At 32.3% G+C, this 12,810-nt stretch overlaps 1 protein-coding gene across 1 annotated transcript in view; it reads left to right on the top strand.

The window, feature by feature from the left end:
* LOC139497850 (uncharacterized) overlaps positions 1-12,810 on the top strand; it is a 497,218-nt gene that overhangs the window by 209,169 nt on the left and 275,239 nt on the right. The window lies entirely within an intron of this gene.

Raw genomic sequence — 12,810 nt, 5'->3', positions numbered from 1 at the left:
TTTATGAATCAAAATTTAAATTTTTTTTATGTAAAAACTTTTTTTAGATGTATCAACATTTTGTGTTGTAAAATCTTAAAGATTTTGTTTTTCAGGATTTTTCCCAAATATGTTTAAGAAATCAAAATGCATTATTTCTGCTTGTAGATTTTATTTCGGGATTTTTCCCGAAATGGGTAACAAAAATCTATGTAAAAAGTGTGTGCCTGATATTAGATTTATATTTTCGGGATTTTTCCCGAAATGTGAAAAGAAATTATTAGTCGTTAGGTCTAGCATATACACTTGATTTTTCGGGATAAATCCCGAAATATTTGAAGACATCTGTGTACATATTTTGTAGTTAGTTAATTTTTGTTGGGATATTTCCCGAAAATGTGTTTCAGATATTTTTGTTGAAACGCTCTGCCAACATTTATGTTATAAATAATAATGTTGAAAATGATTTCGGGATATTTCCCGAAAAAATAGTTGTCACATACAGCTTCACTACAAATATTTTGAAACTTTCATATATTTTGGGAAATTTCCTGAACATTAAATGTAAATTTTATCAGTTTTAAGAATAAAAACATGGAATATTGTAACAAATGTGTGTTTCTTTATGAAATTTGCATTCAATTTATGGTTAACATTGAAAAAGATTAGAAAAAGGAATAAAATGGATTTTACTCTTTTAAAATAGAGTCTGTTATAAATACTATCTGACGTTTTGGTGTCGGTAGACGGATAGACGGTAGCATTTGTGAATTCAAGACTTTTTGAAACATTTCCCTCCCCTTATTGGAAATCCCTTTTGCAGTGGTTTTCAGTATTCTAAATATGTCCGAGTCAAGGAAATCGACACAATTGAAGCTAACAGATTTATTTAACCCTACTGCAAGCAAAGTCAGTAGAATAGATCATGATGAAGATCCAACTCACAAGACTTCAAGTTCTCCGATCGAATCACTTGCCCATTCAGGTAAAACATTAAAATTATTATTAGTCCGAAAATATTGAAATTTCTTGTAAATGAGGGTATGGATGAGGTAAATAGACTTGCAATGAATGTAAAGTTAAAACAATAGAAATTTAGAATGGTGCCAAAATATAAAAGGAAAATAAAATTATGGGCAAAAAGAATTATAAATAAATGTTGAAACCCTCATATAACCGGCAGTATGTAGTACTAATATATATAACTGAAACATCGTTGTGTGTTAACCCTCCCCCTTGTCTTCAACCTTAATTACACAGAGTTTCATTGACTTTGATACCAATAAAAAAAATACAAATTCATAGATATCAATCTTTATGCAGACTTGCACAATTTTTTCTCTCGCTATTTTAAATTTCTAGTTAGGCATGAGTACCATTTACATATCTAAAAGACTAATTAATTCTAGTTTCGTTTGTTTATTTCTGCATTGAAAATTCTGTACATGCGTCTTCTAATCATCAACCACGGTCCTGTTTCCCTTCTTATATGACGTTAAATCTTATGTCACAGTAGGGTACAGAGACAGATTTTAGAAAGTGTACGACGGCTTGGAAATTAATTGGCAGATTCTGTGAGGTGATCATATCTTCACGTGTTTTGTTATTTTGTTATAACTTTGAGTTTACCGTAGCATTATAGATAAGATAGTATCGGTTTAAATCAAACACAACTTACTAAAGACTCGAGAGTCCAAAAATTTTGCACCAGACATAATACTACGATATAGTCCAGGCGCGTAGCTACGTTTACGTCAAAACGCCCGGGCGTACACTTGAATATTGGTAAAAAAAAATATGTTTATCTAAATAAATTAAAAAGAACTGGTTCAAAGGACATCAGCCTTCTAAATCTTTCTTTAGACAGTAGCTTTGAATTGCGAATAAAAGTGACAACATTTATTTTTTCAATCAAATGGTACCGTGTTATATTTTTGTTTATTTTTTTGTCAAAGTCTGAATCTACTGTGAATTTTACTTACTTTCTTTTGGTTTAACTGAAGCATTTCATTATATGCTGATATTCGATATGTGTTTGCATTTTTATCGAGCCTGCAACAGTATGTCGCGAAAGAGAGACATAGAGATCATATTGGTTTCGTTGGCGTTGTCACCATATAGATTAAGTATGTGGTTCAAGATGTTTTCAATATCGTTGACTTTGTCAAATCTTCATGAAATTTTCAAAAAACTGGACAGAAGCTTTTTGTGATCAGATCGTAATGATGAAATAATATTTCAAATGTTCCCGTATTTTACTGATAAAAAGGAATTTCTTTTTGAAATTAATAAGTAAATACAATCTGGGGTAAAAGTTTGTTGCAGATCAACAACTTTGTCAAACCTTCATCGAATTTTATGTATCTATGGCAGAAGTTTTTTTATGATTAAGTATTTTTTTTTCATTTTTAAGTTGACAACCGACTTTTAGCAATTAACAGTCGTTCTGGGATTATTAGTTTTACATGATCAATTTGAAAACCTTCAGAGATTTTCATAAAACTTGGGTAGAAGTTAATATTCCAGAATAAGTTTTTTTTTCTAAGAAAATGTTTGATTTTTTAAAAATCTGTAATGAATAAATTCTCTTTTCGCGGGAAGTAATCCCAGGCAAAATCAAGGTTTTTTTAACGGGACCCTTGACGAATGTTCATAATAAACCTGAACATCTATGAAAATAATTTACTTCATGTCATTAACGAAACAAGGGGTTTTAGTTTAAACATATTTTGTTATAGTGGATTGGGAAACAAGTTATTGTAACTTATATTAATCCCTTTCCACTTTGCGGGTGCGAATGCTGCCTTGTAGCGGCATTAGCCTGCTCTTTTTAAAAATCTACAAGGGTGTCTTTTACGTGCAAGAGATATGGATCTCTCTTAACACGGGTCAGCCATTTATCGTCCCCTTCCAACCGACTATCCTCGTTTCCTTAAAACCATACTCGCAAATGGTGTCAAGGGAGTGTCAAAAATTCAGTCCCTGAAATGTTCATCCTGGAACAAGAATCGAACCAGGAACCTTTGTGTTAGCAGTCTGAGGTTTTTATCGAGTGCGGCTCCTTTTATACACATATTAAAGTCACTGGTTTGGACATTTTCTCTTAAACCAATGACCATTAGATTCTAAATCAACACAATATAAATACTAGTAAATTAAACATAAGAGATAAACAAATTAGACTCTAAAGTATGTTGCTATTGATGAGTTTTTAGTGACATAAATGGTATCTCTTTCTCCATAACTCGTTTTCTTGAGGGGGCTTCGTCCCCTCGTACACAGAACCAAAGTGGATGCTTTAGTCTGGACCCGATTGGGACCCTCAAAACACTCGCCGAGGTTTGGGCGTACACTTGTTAATACCCTAGCTACGCCACTGTAGTCAGCTGCGTTTTGGTGAAGACAGTATAATGGCCTGAATATGTTGTATAGTAATTTGCGTCGTTTCAATGTGGTTGCTGTCCCATTGACGTATACAGTGTCCCATATCTCTTTTTACTCACTGCATGGTTATTTGAGTATACCTTCAATTTATATCATTTATAGCGTAAACCATTTAATCGTTATCCACTCGTCAATCGTTTCAAGACTTTTAAGGTTTTGCCGGAAACTAGCGGTTTAAAGGTGTCAGACCACCAATTAAAAATCCCTATCTGTTCAACCAAATTTTGCAATTTTCACAGCTTTCTAAATATTTTACCTTAAGTTTAACTTCATAGAAACCAGGTATATCCTGAATTGTACATGTATCAGCATTCTACATGCCAATTTTCACCATACCTTTAAAGCCTTCTAACAAATTTCCTGACCATCAAACAGAGATACTAAAAAAAAACAAACCTGGTTTTCTGAAAATCTAAAATTAGTATACTATGGAGCGCATTAATCCTCAATTTTTAATGCCAACTCATAGACAAGTAAATTTTGACTCAAAATGATCTAGATATATGTCTCTTTCACCAAAAGTTTCATTTCTGCATATTTGTTGGTTAGTTTAAGTAAACAAGTACATCAAAAGCACTATTTTGTGTCAGAGTAGGGCTACTTTTACATACGTTCTAAATTGGAGGGAGTAATTGGTGGTCTGACACCTAAAACTCTCCACAAGAGACCAAAATGACACAGGAACTAACAACTATAGGTCACCGTACGTCCTTCAACCATGAGAAAAGCCCATACCGCAAAGTCAATCATCTATAAAAGTCTAAGTCATCCCGAGCGTCCGTTAATCCAAATTTAAAACATATTACAGAATTTAACTTTCATAAATGAATCTAAAGCATACATGCTTATGGTATTTTAAAACACTAGTATTATTCATTATCTCTTACAAACAAAGAGAAAGGAAAAAAGTAACATCGGAGATCGACATATTGTAAATTTGTCAAATACATGGTAAAACCTGTATAGCTTTTGGGGGGAGGACAGACCACCTGCCTCTATGCAATCAAGCTTCTTTTAGTGTTACCTTGATTTCGGTTCTCTTTGGACAGCAACACAGTATTTACTAACCTCACTGTGTATCATCGCCACCGGAAATTTGGTACTAACGAAGCGGAGAGAAAGGGAAACAAATTTAACAAGTTTATAATTCCTTTAATTAAGATCATTTCTAGCGGTTTGATCATGGCATCGCTTCTAACACGATTTATTGATATATAAAGCTTTAATTTTTTTTATACCAACAAGTAGCAAACAAATACAAAATTTTGTGTTATACTCCAAAACAGTCCACTTTGTACCAGAAAATGTCGATGTCAATCGTCCTTCGTCGCCCCGTTTGCATGATACTTAACTGCTTTTAATATTTTTTTACAGACACATCTTTAGATTATGATTATATGGCTTCATATTTACTGAAATTCGCTATCAAAAAGACGTCTTCAAAAGAATATGACCAAATTAGTGTTTGCTTATTGTACGGCAACTTGTATCACGTAGTTCGGCGATTTGCAAAATAACAACTTGTGTTCTGAAGGCGTCTTGTAATATACTGTAATGTTAAGATTATATAAATCACTTTATAGATAATAACAAGGGGTGATTTGGTGTACATATCAATGCGTTACCAGCTTATAAATATACGAAATAAATTACATAGCTAAAGATGTTAAAAAAATCTCACAATTGCCATTAATCTGATTCGGATGTCATCATTGCGTACCTTGAAGTGGTGTTTTGGAAGACATCAATGCTTTCTTCGATTTTATTATCCTAAATATATTCGTACGTATTTTATTACTGTAACGTTTGTTTACTTTTGTTGTAAGGGAATAAATGAAAATACAACATCTCCCAACCTTTTATGTTTTCCCCCTTAAATACATTGTTTTGATTTTAAAATTTCTTGAATAAATAAACTATAAACAATTTATTGTTTAGAAGGAAAGTGAACAAAATAATTTGTTTCTATAGCATTTTAGGGGGAAATAAATAATACATTGCGCTTCGAACTAATTTTCTAGTTTCTATAAATTATCGAAAAATAACTTTTTTTTTTATTTAAGGGAGCTACCGTTTGATTTATATGGGGGGGGGATAGGAAAGAAAATTTTGTCCTGCATTTTTTAATTTGTTATCTTTGTCAATTTTTTTTTTATCGAAATTGTCATCCTGGTTTTTTTTTTTGTCTCATCCTGCCTCAAAGCTCCTGTCCTGCTTTTTTTTTTTTTTTTTTTTTTTTACAAATTTCATCAAAGCGACCCCCCCCCCCCCCCCCCATCAAAATCAAATGGTAGCTCACTCCTTCGAAAAAAGTTTCTCATTAAAGAAAAATCATGCTCCCTCAAAACAGTTAGTGTTTAAAATATAATTCTGAAAATAAATCCGCAAAGGAACCGGCTAAGATGGTTTAGTTCGTTTGTAGGACGTTTAACATCTTTTTGAATTATTTGCCATACACGTACGATATTTCCTCCCAAGTTGTCTAATATATATCTCGATGTGCCCTGTGGTAGTCTTGGTGTTTGTATTGTTCAGTGTGATCTTTTGGGTAATTCATGACATAAGACCATGAAAATAAAAATTCTTCAACACGAAATGCAGAAAACATAAAACAAAAAACGCGTGAACAATAATGAGTAGTCAAAGAGGACAATTAATATATGATCTAATAACGACATCGACAAATTCAAGAATTGGGCGAACATATGTAAAAAAATTTATGTGAAAATCTATCAAGAACATTTTTTATTTTTCTCATTATATTTATTCTTTTGTACATGTAAGATTTAGAAACTATATATTCAATATGGTCGTTCCAGGATCCGATGTTAGAAAAAAAGACACCTATATATTCATGTACTATAGATGTTTGTGTTTACTTACTGTTTGTAGCTCTCGGGTATTCACATTTAATGGAGGATGAAAGGGTCTATTTATTTATTTTGAAATTATCATACTTTCAGTTTTTTGGGCATTAAAATTCACACGCCATTTTTTTTTTACCAATGAATAATCTTATCTAGATCGTCATTTAAAATTGTAGCTGTTTCTGTTGTCTTGTCAACCATAATATATAATGAAGTGTCATCTGCGAATAGTTTAATTTGAGATTGAATGTGAATGTCTTCTACAATATCGTTTATAAATACCAAAAAAAGGAGAGGGCATAGAATGGACACTTGAGGGACGCCTGCATTTACAAGTATTAAACATTCGGCACTTGAACCGTTAATAACCACCCACTGGACTCTATTTGTAAGACAATTTTCAAAACCACCTTAGTAAAGAACCCGATATGCCTGCTTGTTGAAGTTTAAATAGCAGTCCCTTATGCCAAACTCGATCAAAAGCTTTACGTATATCATAGAATACTTCCCTTATGTCTTTACCGCTATCTAAAGCATTCCCAAAATCATTTGAAATGTTAATTAATTGATTAACCGATGAATCATCCCGTGTAAAGCCTGATTGATTTTCCGTAAAAATATTATTGCGCATAAAGTGATTGTAAACATGTTGATATACACATCGTTTCATACACTTTGAAATTACACTCAACAAGGAAATAGGTCTATAGTTTATAACGTCATTCGGTTTACTATTTTAAACTGGGGTAACATTTGCTCTTTTAATCCATTCATCTGGAAAAGTAGACGTACTTAACGATAAGTTAAATAGCTTACATAGTGGATACTTCAAAACAGAAGACGCTTCTTTTAACAATTCGGAAACTTATGAGGTCTGGGCCAGAAGCTTTCGTGGGATTAACAATTTTCAATATATCTTTAACTTCAGTAACAGTAAGTTCTATATAACTAATGTCATCACTAATAGTATCACGGTAGGTATAGTGTCCGGCTAGGATCGTGGTTTTTCGAGTGATTTGGTCCATTTTGTTCGAATGAAGTGCGGGCTTTTTCGAGTGATTCAACATGCGATAAGTTCAATTAACGGATATTTCGTAATTATAACAGTTTTTAACATTACTACCCATCTTAAATTGAATACTATATATGTTTTGATCAACAAAGAAGCTCCATTTCCTTGTATTTAATATAAACAAATCAGTGTTTGTTATTGTCCGGGTTTTTTTCGAGAGCAACTGTGAAATCGTCCGGGTTTTTAGACAAATGGTCCGGGTTTTTTTACAGAAAATTTGAAGGTATTCTAGACTTTTAAAGATGACTTTTTCTAGTTAACAACTGTAATTAAGTGAGGGACAATATCATATATTCCCAATAAGTCATTAAAACATATAAAAATTAATCTTTTTTTTTCAATTTAATGCAAATATTCTGTTCGGAGAGCGTTATACAACTACTTTCCAGTGTTCATTTAGAAATAACGTGATCCTTAACAAAACGGTGTCTAGAACATTATGCAGGAAACTTATATTCATTTTAACTTCATTTCATGCTACTTTTGATTTTACAGTTAATATTTTTTTTGTGGTTAACTCGGAGATTAATAAAAGAAACCTATTAATAAAAAAACATAAAAAAACACACACTTAATCCACCCCATTTTTATTGCCATTGCACACAAAATTTTACTAAAATTTCAGATAAAATCAACAATGAAATGAATAGTTCATTAGCCTAAATATGATCCTTTATCAATGATAGACAAATACAAAATGTGTATAGCATATGCTATCACCAGCTAGACTGTCCAGTGCTTAGAACGACACTAGAATCAACATTGTAATGTCTTGATTAATATTCATATTTTTTACTTTTTAGACATTGAAAGGAAGTTATCATGGTGTTTAGTTGCTGTATTACCAATTATTATATTTGCATAATCAGACTTCTCCTCGCAGTTGTACCATTTAGTCATTTACGGTTTTTTTTCTCTCTTAAACAATAAAATAAATAATGTAAGATACAAGACAAATAGAAAATGAAATATCTAAGATGTATACTCTTTTAAGAACAAACATACCTCTTATCTTATACAATATACGTATGAACGTCTCAATTCAAATTGTCTATTCTTATGTTCCGGACCTTATGAGTATTAGGACCATACGCGTATGGTAACGACCATAGCGTATACTCATTTGGTCAAACTGTACGCGTATGTTTGGACCATATAGTAGATATAGGAAGATGTGGTATGAGTGCCAGTGAGACAACTCTCCATCTAAATAACAATTTATAAAAGTAAACCATTATAGGTTTAAGGTACGGCCGTCAACACGGGGCCTTGGCTCACACCGAACAACAAGCTATAAAGAGCAACCAAAATAACTAGTTCAAGACAATTCAAACGGAAAAACTAACGGTTTAGGGGCGAGGTGGGGTAGAAAAAAAAGAAAATTCTAAACGAAAGATATATTTATGTTAATTGGCGAAAAAATTAATAAAGTGGCGAAAAATATATTGTTTTGGCGAAAAAAATAATTGCCCAAGGGGAAACCAAATTTGGGAATATATAGATTTTAAACGTAAACACATAACATCTTAGCTAGAAGAAATGTGTACAATCACTCGATAAAAAAAGGACACACTCGAAAAAGCCCGGACTGCTCTCGAAAAAGCCCGGACATGAGAAACTGAATTTAGTCTCAAAATATCGTTTTCAATGCAATACCAATAGTTTTTGTAAAGTGTCTGTATATCTAAGGATATATAGATTTCATGTATGCATTTCCGTCGACATTTGCATTGGTATGTATAAGAAAATGGCTTTATTTGGTATTTTGGAATAAAAGCATTTTAAGGCTAAATTTAACTTTTTAAACGAAAACCAATGTCAGAATGATACTATCTTTATATCTCAAATACTAACATATCATATATAACCTTGTATATCAAACTCAAGCTTCTATATCACGTCTTGTTAGAAAAGAAGTCTGTTTGTTTACAATTTTGATCATATTCACTCGAAAAAAAAGTGGTCACACTCGAAAAAGCCCGATCAAATCACTCGAAAAACCACGATCCTAGTCGGACACTATACCTACCGTGAGTATGAAGTTCTTCAGGTAACATAGCACTTGAATCATCAATATTTGACTGGGAAGAAAAAAATCGATTACATTCATTTGCCTTTTCGATTTCATCCAATATTAAGTTGTTATTAACCCTTGCTTTCGCTTGTTTTTAATCCGTATATTTGTTTAACCGTTTTCCAACAATTTGTAGTGGACGGGTTACTGTTCATGATTTTTTTAATTAAATTGTTGTTATATTAACCCTTTGATTTTCTTTTTAAACTGGTAACTTCATTTTGTATTTTCTTAATTTTTGACCAATCCGATGGGTTATTATATTTTTTAGCCTGTCTGTGTATTCTATTTTATTCCTTATCTTTTTTCAACCCTGATGAAATCCTTCTGAATATCCAGTTAAAAAGTAGGAGATGTGGTATGATTGCAATTGGGACAACTATCCACCAAAGTTCAAATGAAGTGGTTGTAAGGAATTATAGGCAACCGTACGGACTTCAGCAATGAAAAAAAACATATAAGGTATAGTCGGCTATTGAGGGCAATTGAATGAAGTGGTTGTAAAAAATTATAGGCAACCGTACGGACTTCAGCAATGAAAACAACATATAAGGTATAGTCGGCTATTGAGGGCAATTGAATGAAGTGGTTGACAAAAACCCGACCAAAAAGCAGCTTGAATACTTGTATACATCTATAAAAATATGTATTTTGCATGATGCTAAGGACCGCGTTGCAAAATAATATTGTATATGATAGTATCATACATGTACAATGATCTACACTGAATAACGTTAGGCGAATTATATTTATATTTGATTTATAATTAAATTATATAAATTTGCTAGTTGTATTATACATGTATGTATATGCCGTCTTTTTCAAGAAATAATGTTATATATAAGTCTTGAAAAAGACGGCATAAACATATATAATGAAACTAACAAGTTGCCATACAGTTGGAAAACAAGTTGCCGTACTGTAAATATGTGAACACTACAGTAGCAAGTTGCCGTACCCTAGGCTGGATTCATTTTACTGATATTCTTTAGAAATCGTCTTTTTGAGAGCGAATTACAGTATATATGAATTTTACTTTTCTACATTGGTTAGAGGTACAGGGGGAGGGTTGAGATCTCACACACATGTTTAACCCCGCCGCATTTTTGCGCCTGTCCCAAGTCAGGAACCTCTGGCCTTTGTTAGTCTTGTATTATTTTAATTTTAGTTTCTTGTGTACAATTTGGAAATTAGTATGGCGTTCATTATCACTGGACTAGTATATATTTGTTTAGGGGCCAGCTGAAGGACGCCTCCGGGTGCGGGAATTTCTCGCTACATTGAAGACCTGTTGGTGACCTTCTGCTGTTGTTTTTTATTTGGTCGGCCGGAGTTGTTGTCTCTTTGACACATTCCCAATTTCCATTCTCAATTTTATACTATCATAATCAAAAGATTTGCCAGGAAAAAAGAATGAAAATCAGTTGAGTATTTTGCCAACGGTGGGACGGAGGGCGATTGGCCTCGAAATTTTCTCGGGTACTTAATTATTTGTTTTTTCCTTTCTCTCCGCTTCGTTAGTACCCAATTTCCGGTGGCGCTGAAGTGATACACAGTGATCCTGAACCCTTTAAAAGATCAATTGAAGAAAGAAAAAAATCAAGACTATATTCTTATGACGTCTGTTGAAATTAAACCTATTAGTTGTAGAAATTCCCTAGTGTTGACTTGTTCTCTAGACAGCAAAACTTGAGAAAAAAAAATCCTATCAGAAAAATTTCCGGAAACAAGTCCGGAAACGAGTTGTATAGTATTGTGCATGTAGATCTTCCCGCCGCCTGTCAAAGTATGTTTACTGTAACGATTGTGAAAGAAATGGTAAGAATAGACGGTTTTTGTCAAACATACTCAAAGAAATATCAAATATGTTTTGAATACACAAAGAAGTATATTAAAATAAGACGTGCAAGTTGAAATGCTGGTCCCAGCTGGTGCAGCAGTGGTCTTAGTTCCAAACAACAGTAAAATATATACATGTAATCATTTAATACTAAATAGTCATAGTTTACAAGCAGTGGTGAATCCACTGACTGCCTAAGAGGGGGGCCTGGTTCCAGTCATGCTCCATTGATTCCCTAAACAACCAAGTTTTTCCAACAAAAATCATCACACTCATCTTTCAAAAATCAACACTCATAAAATACCTACAGGCTGGAAACATGCAAATGGAATTCTAGACAGTTCGGAACCCAGACAAATCGTTACCTGGGACAAATTGGCACCTAACTTAGACAAGGCACCTAGACAAAACAGCACCTAACATAGACAAATCGGCACCTTATAAATAAAATTTCCTGGCACTGTTTATGTATGAGGGCATGAACTCAATTTGCATGTTTAGTGTGAATATATAGTTTTATGTTTGAGTGTTATTTATTTGTCTCTTGCACTATTTATAACATTCTTGTCAATATTGTACATTGTATCTTCGAAATTGCCAATCAGGTTAATTCAATAATCTTGCTACTAAACCACTTAACTATTATATGTAAATTGGTCCGTGTAACACTTATCAGTTCAAAATTTTAAAAAGTTTTGAAACTTTAGATTTTTGAAATTTTGATCAAAGTTTTAAAATATCAAAATTTCAATTTGTGTAAAAGTTTTGAAATTTTGAAATTTTAACAAATTACTAAAATATTAAAATTTTAAATATCGTTTATAAATTTGATGAATGAATGAATGAATGATTTTATTCTCATAAACTAGTACATAGCTACAGAGATAATAACAGTTCATATATAATACATATCTTTGTTTCGCATGTGTGAAAATAATAACATTATAATAATATTACAGTTCCTCTAACCAGGAGGAAAGACTTTCAATGATATATATCGTATAAATCTACACATTTTTTCTAATTCTACAACATTTTCAGATGAGAAAACATTTTTAAATTTAATAATGTTTGCATTTTTGTTTCAATAGATAGTGTGGTAAATATTTTTCTCTTTCTATGTTAAAACAATTGCATGACATAATGTAGTGAAATTCATCGCCAATATCTTTAGAGCTACAGAGATTACAAGACCTTTCGGATCTCGGAATAGTTTGCCACCTTCCTGTCTCCACTGGCAAACGATGATTTCCGCATCTAAATTTACACAAAGTATATAAAAAATTAAAAGGCAAGGTCGACAAATACTTTTCAAATTTAAATTCAGTCTTGAAAATTCTATAACATAAACCTTTTGAAGATTGGTGTAAATCTGCACACCACTCTTGTTGAAATTGGTCTTTAAGCTTTTGCTCAATACTTAACTTTATCCATTTTTTGTTAAAATAATCTTGGCAATGCCATATATTTGATCAAACTTATAAAATACTAAACCTAACGTGCAATTTTTATCATTTCACTTTTTGAAAGTTTG

This window comes from Mytilus edulis, chromosome 12 (assembly GCF_963676685.1).
Source record: "Mytilus edulis chromosome 12, xbMytEdul2.2, whole genome shotgun sequence".
NCBI classification, from domain to species: Eukaryota; Metazoa; Mollusca; class Bivalvia; order Mytilida; family Mytilidae; genus Mytilus; species Mytilus edulis.
Note: the sequence above shows the minus strand (reverse complement) of the source record. Positions and strands in the feature narration are given on the sequence as shown.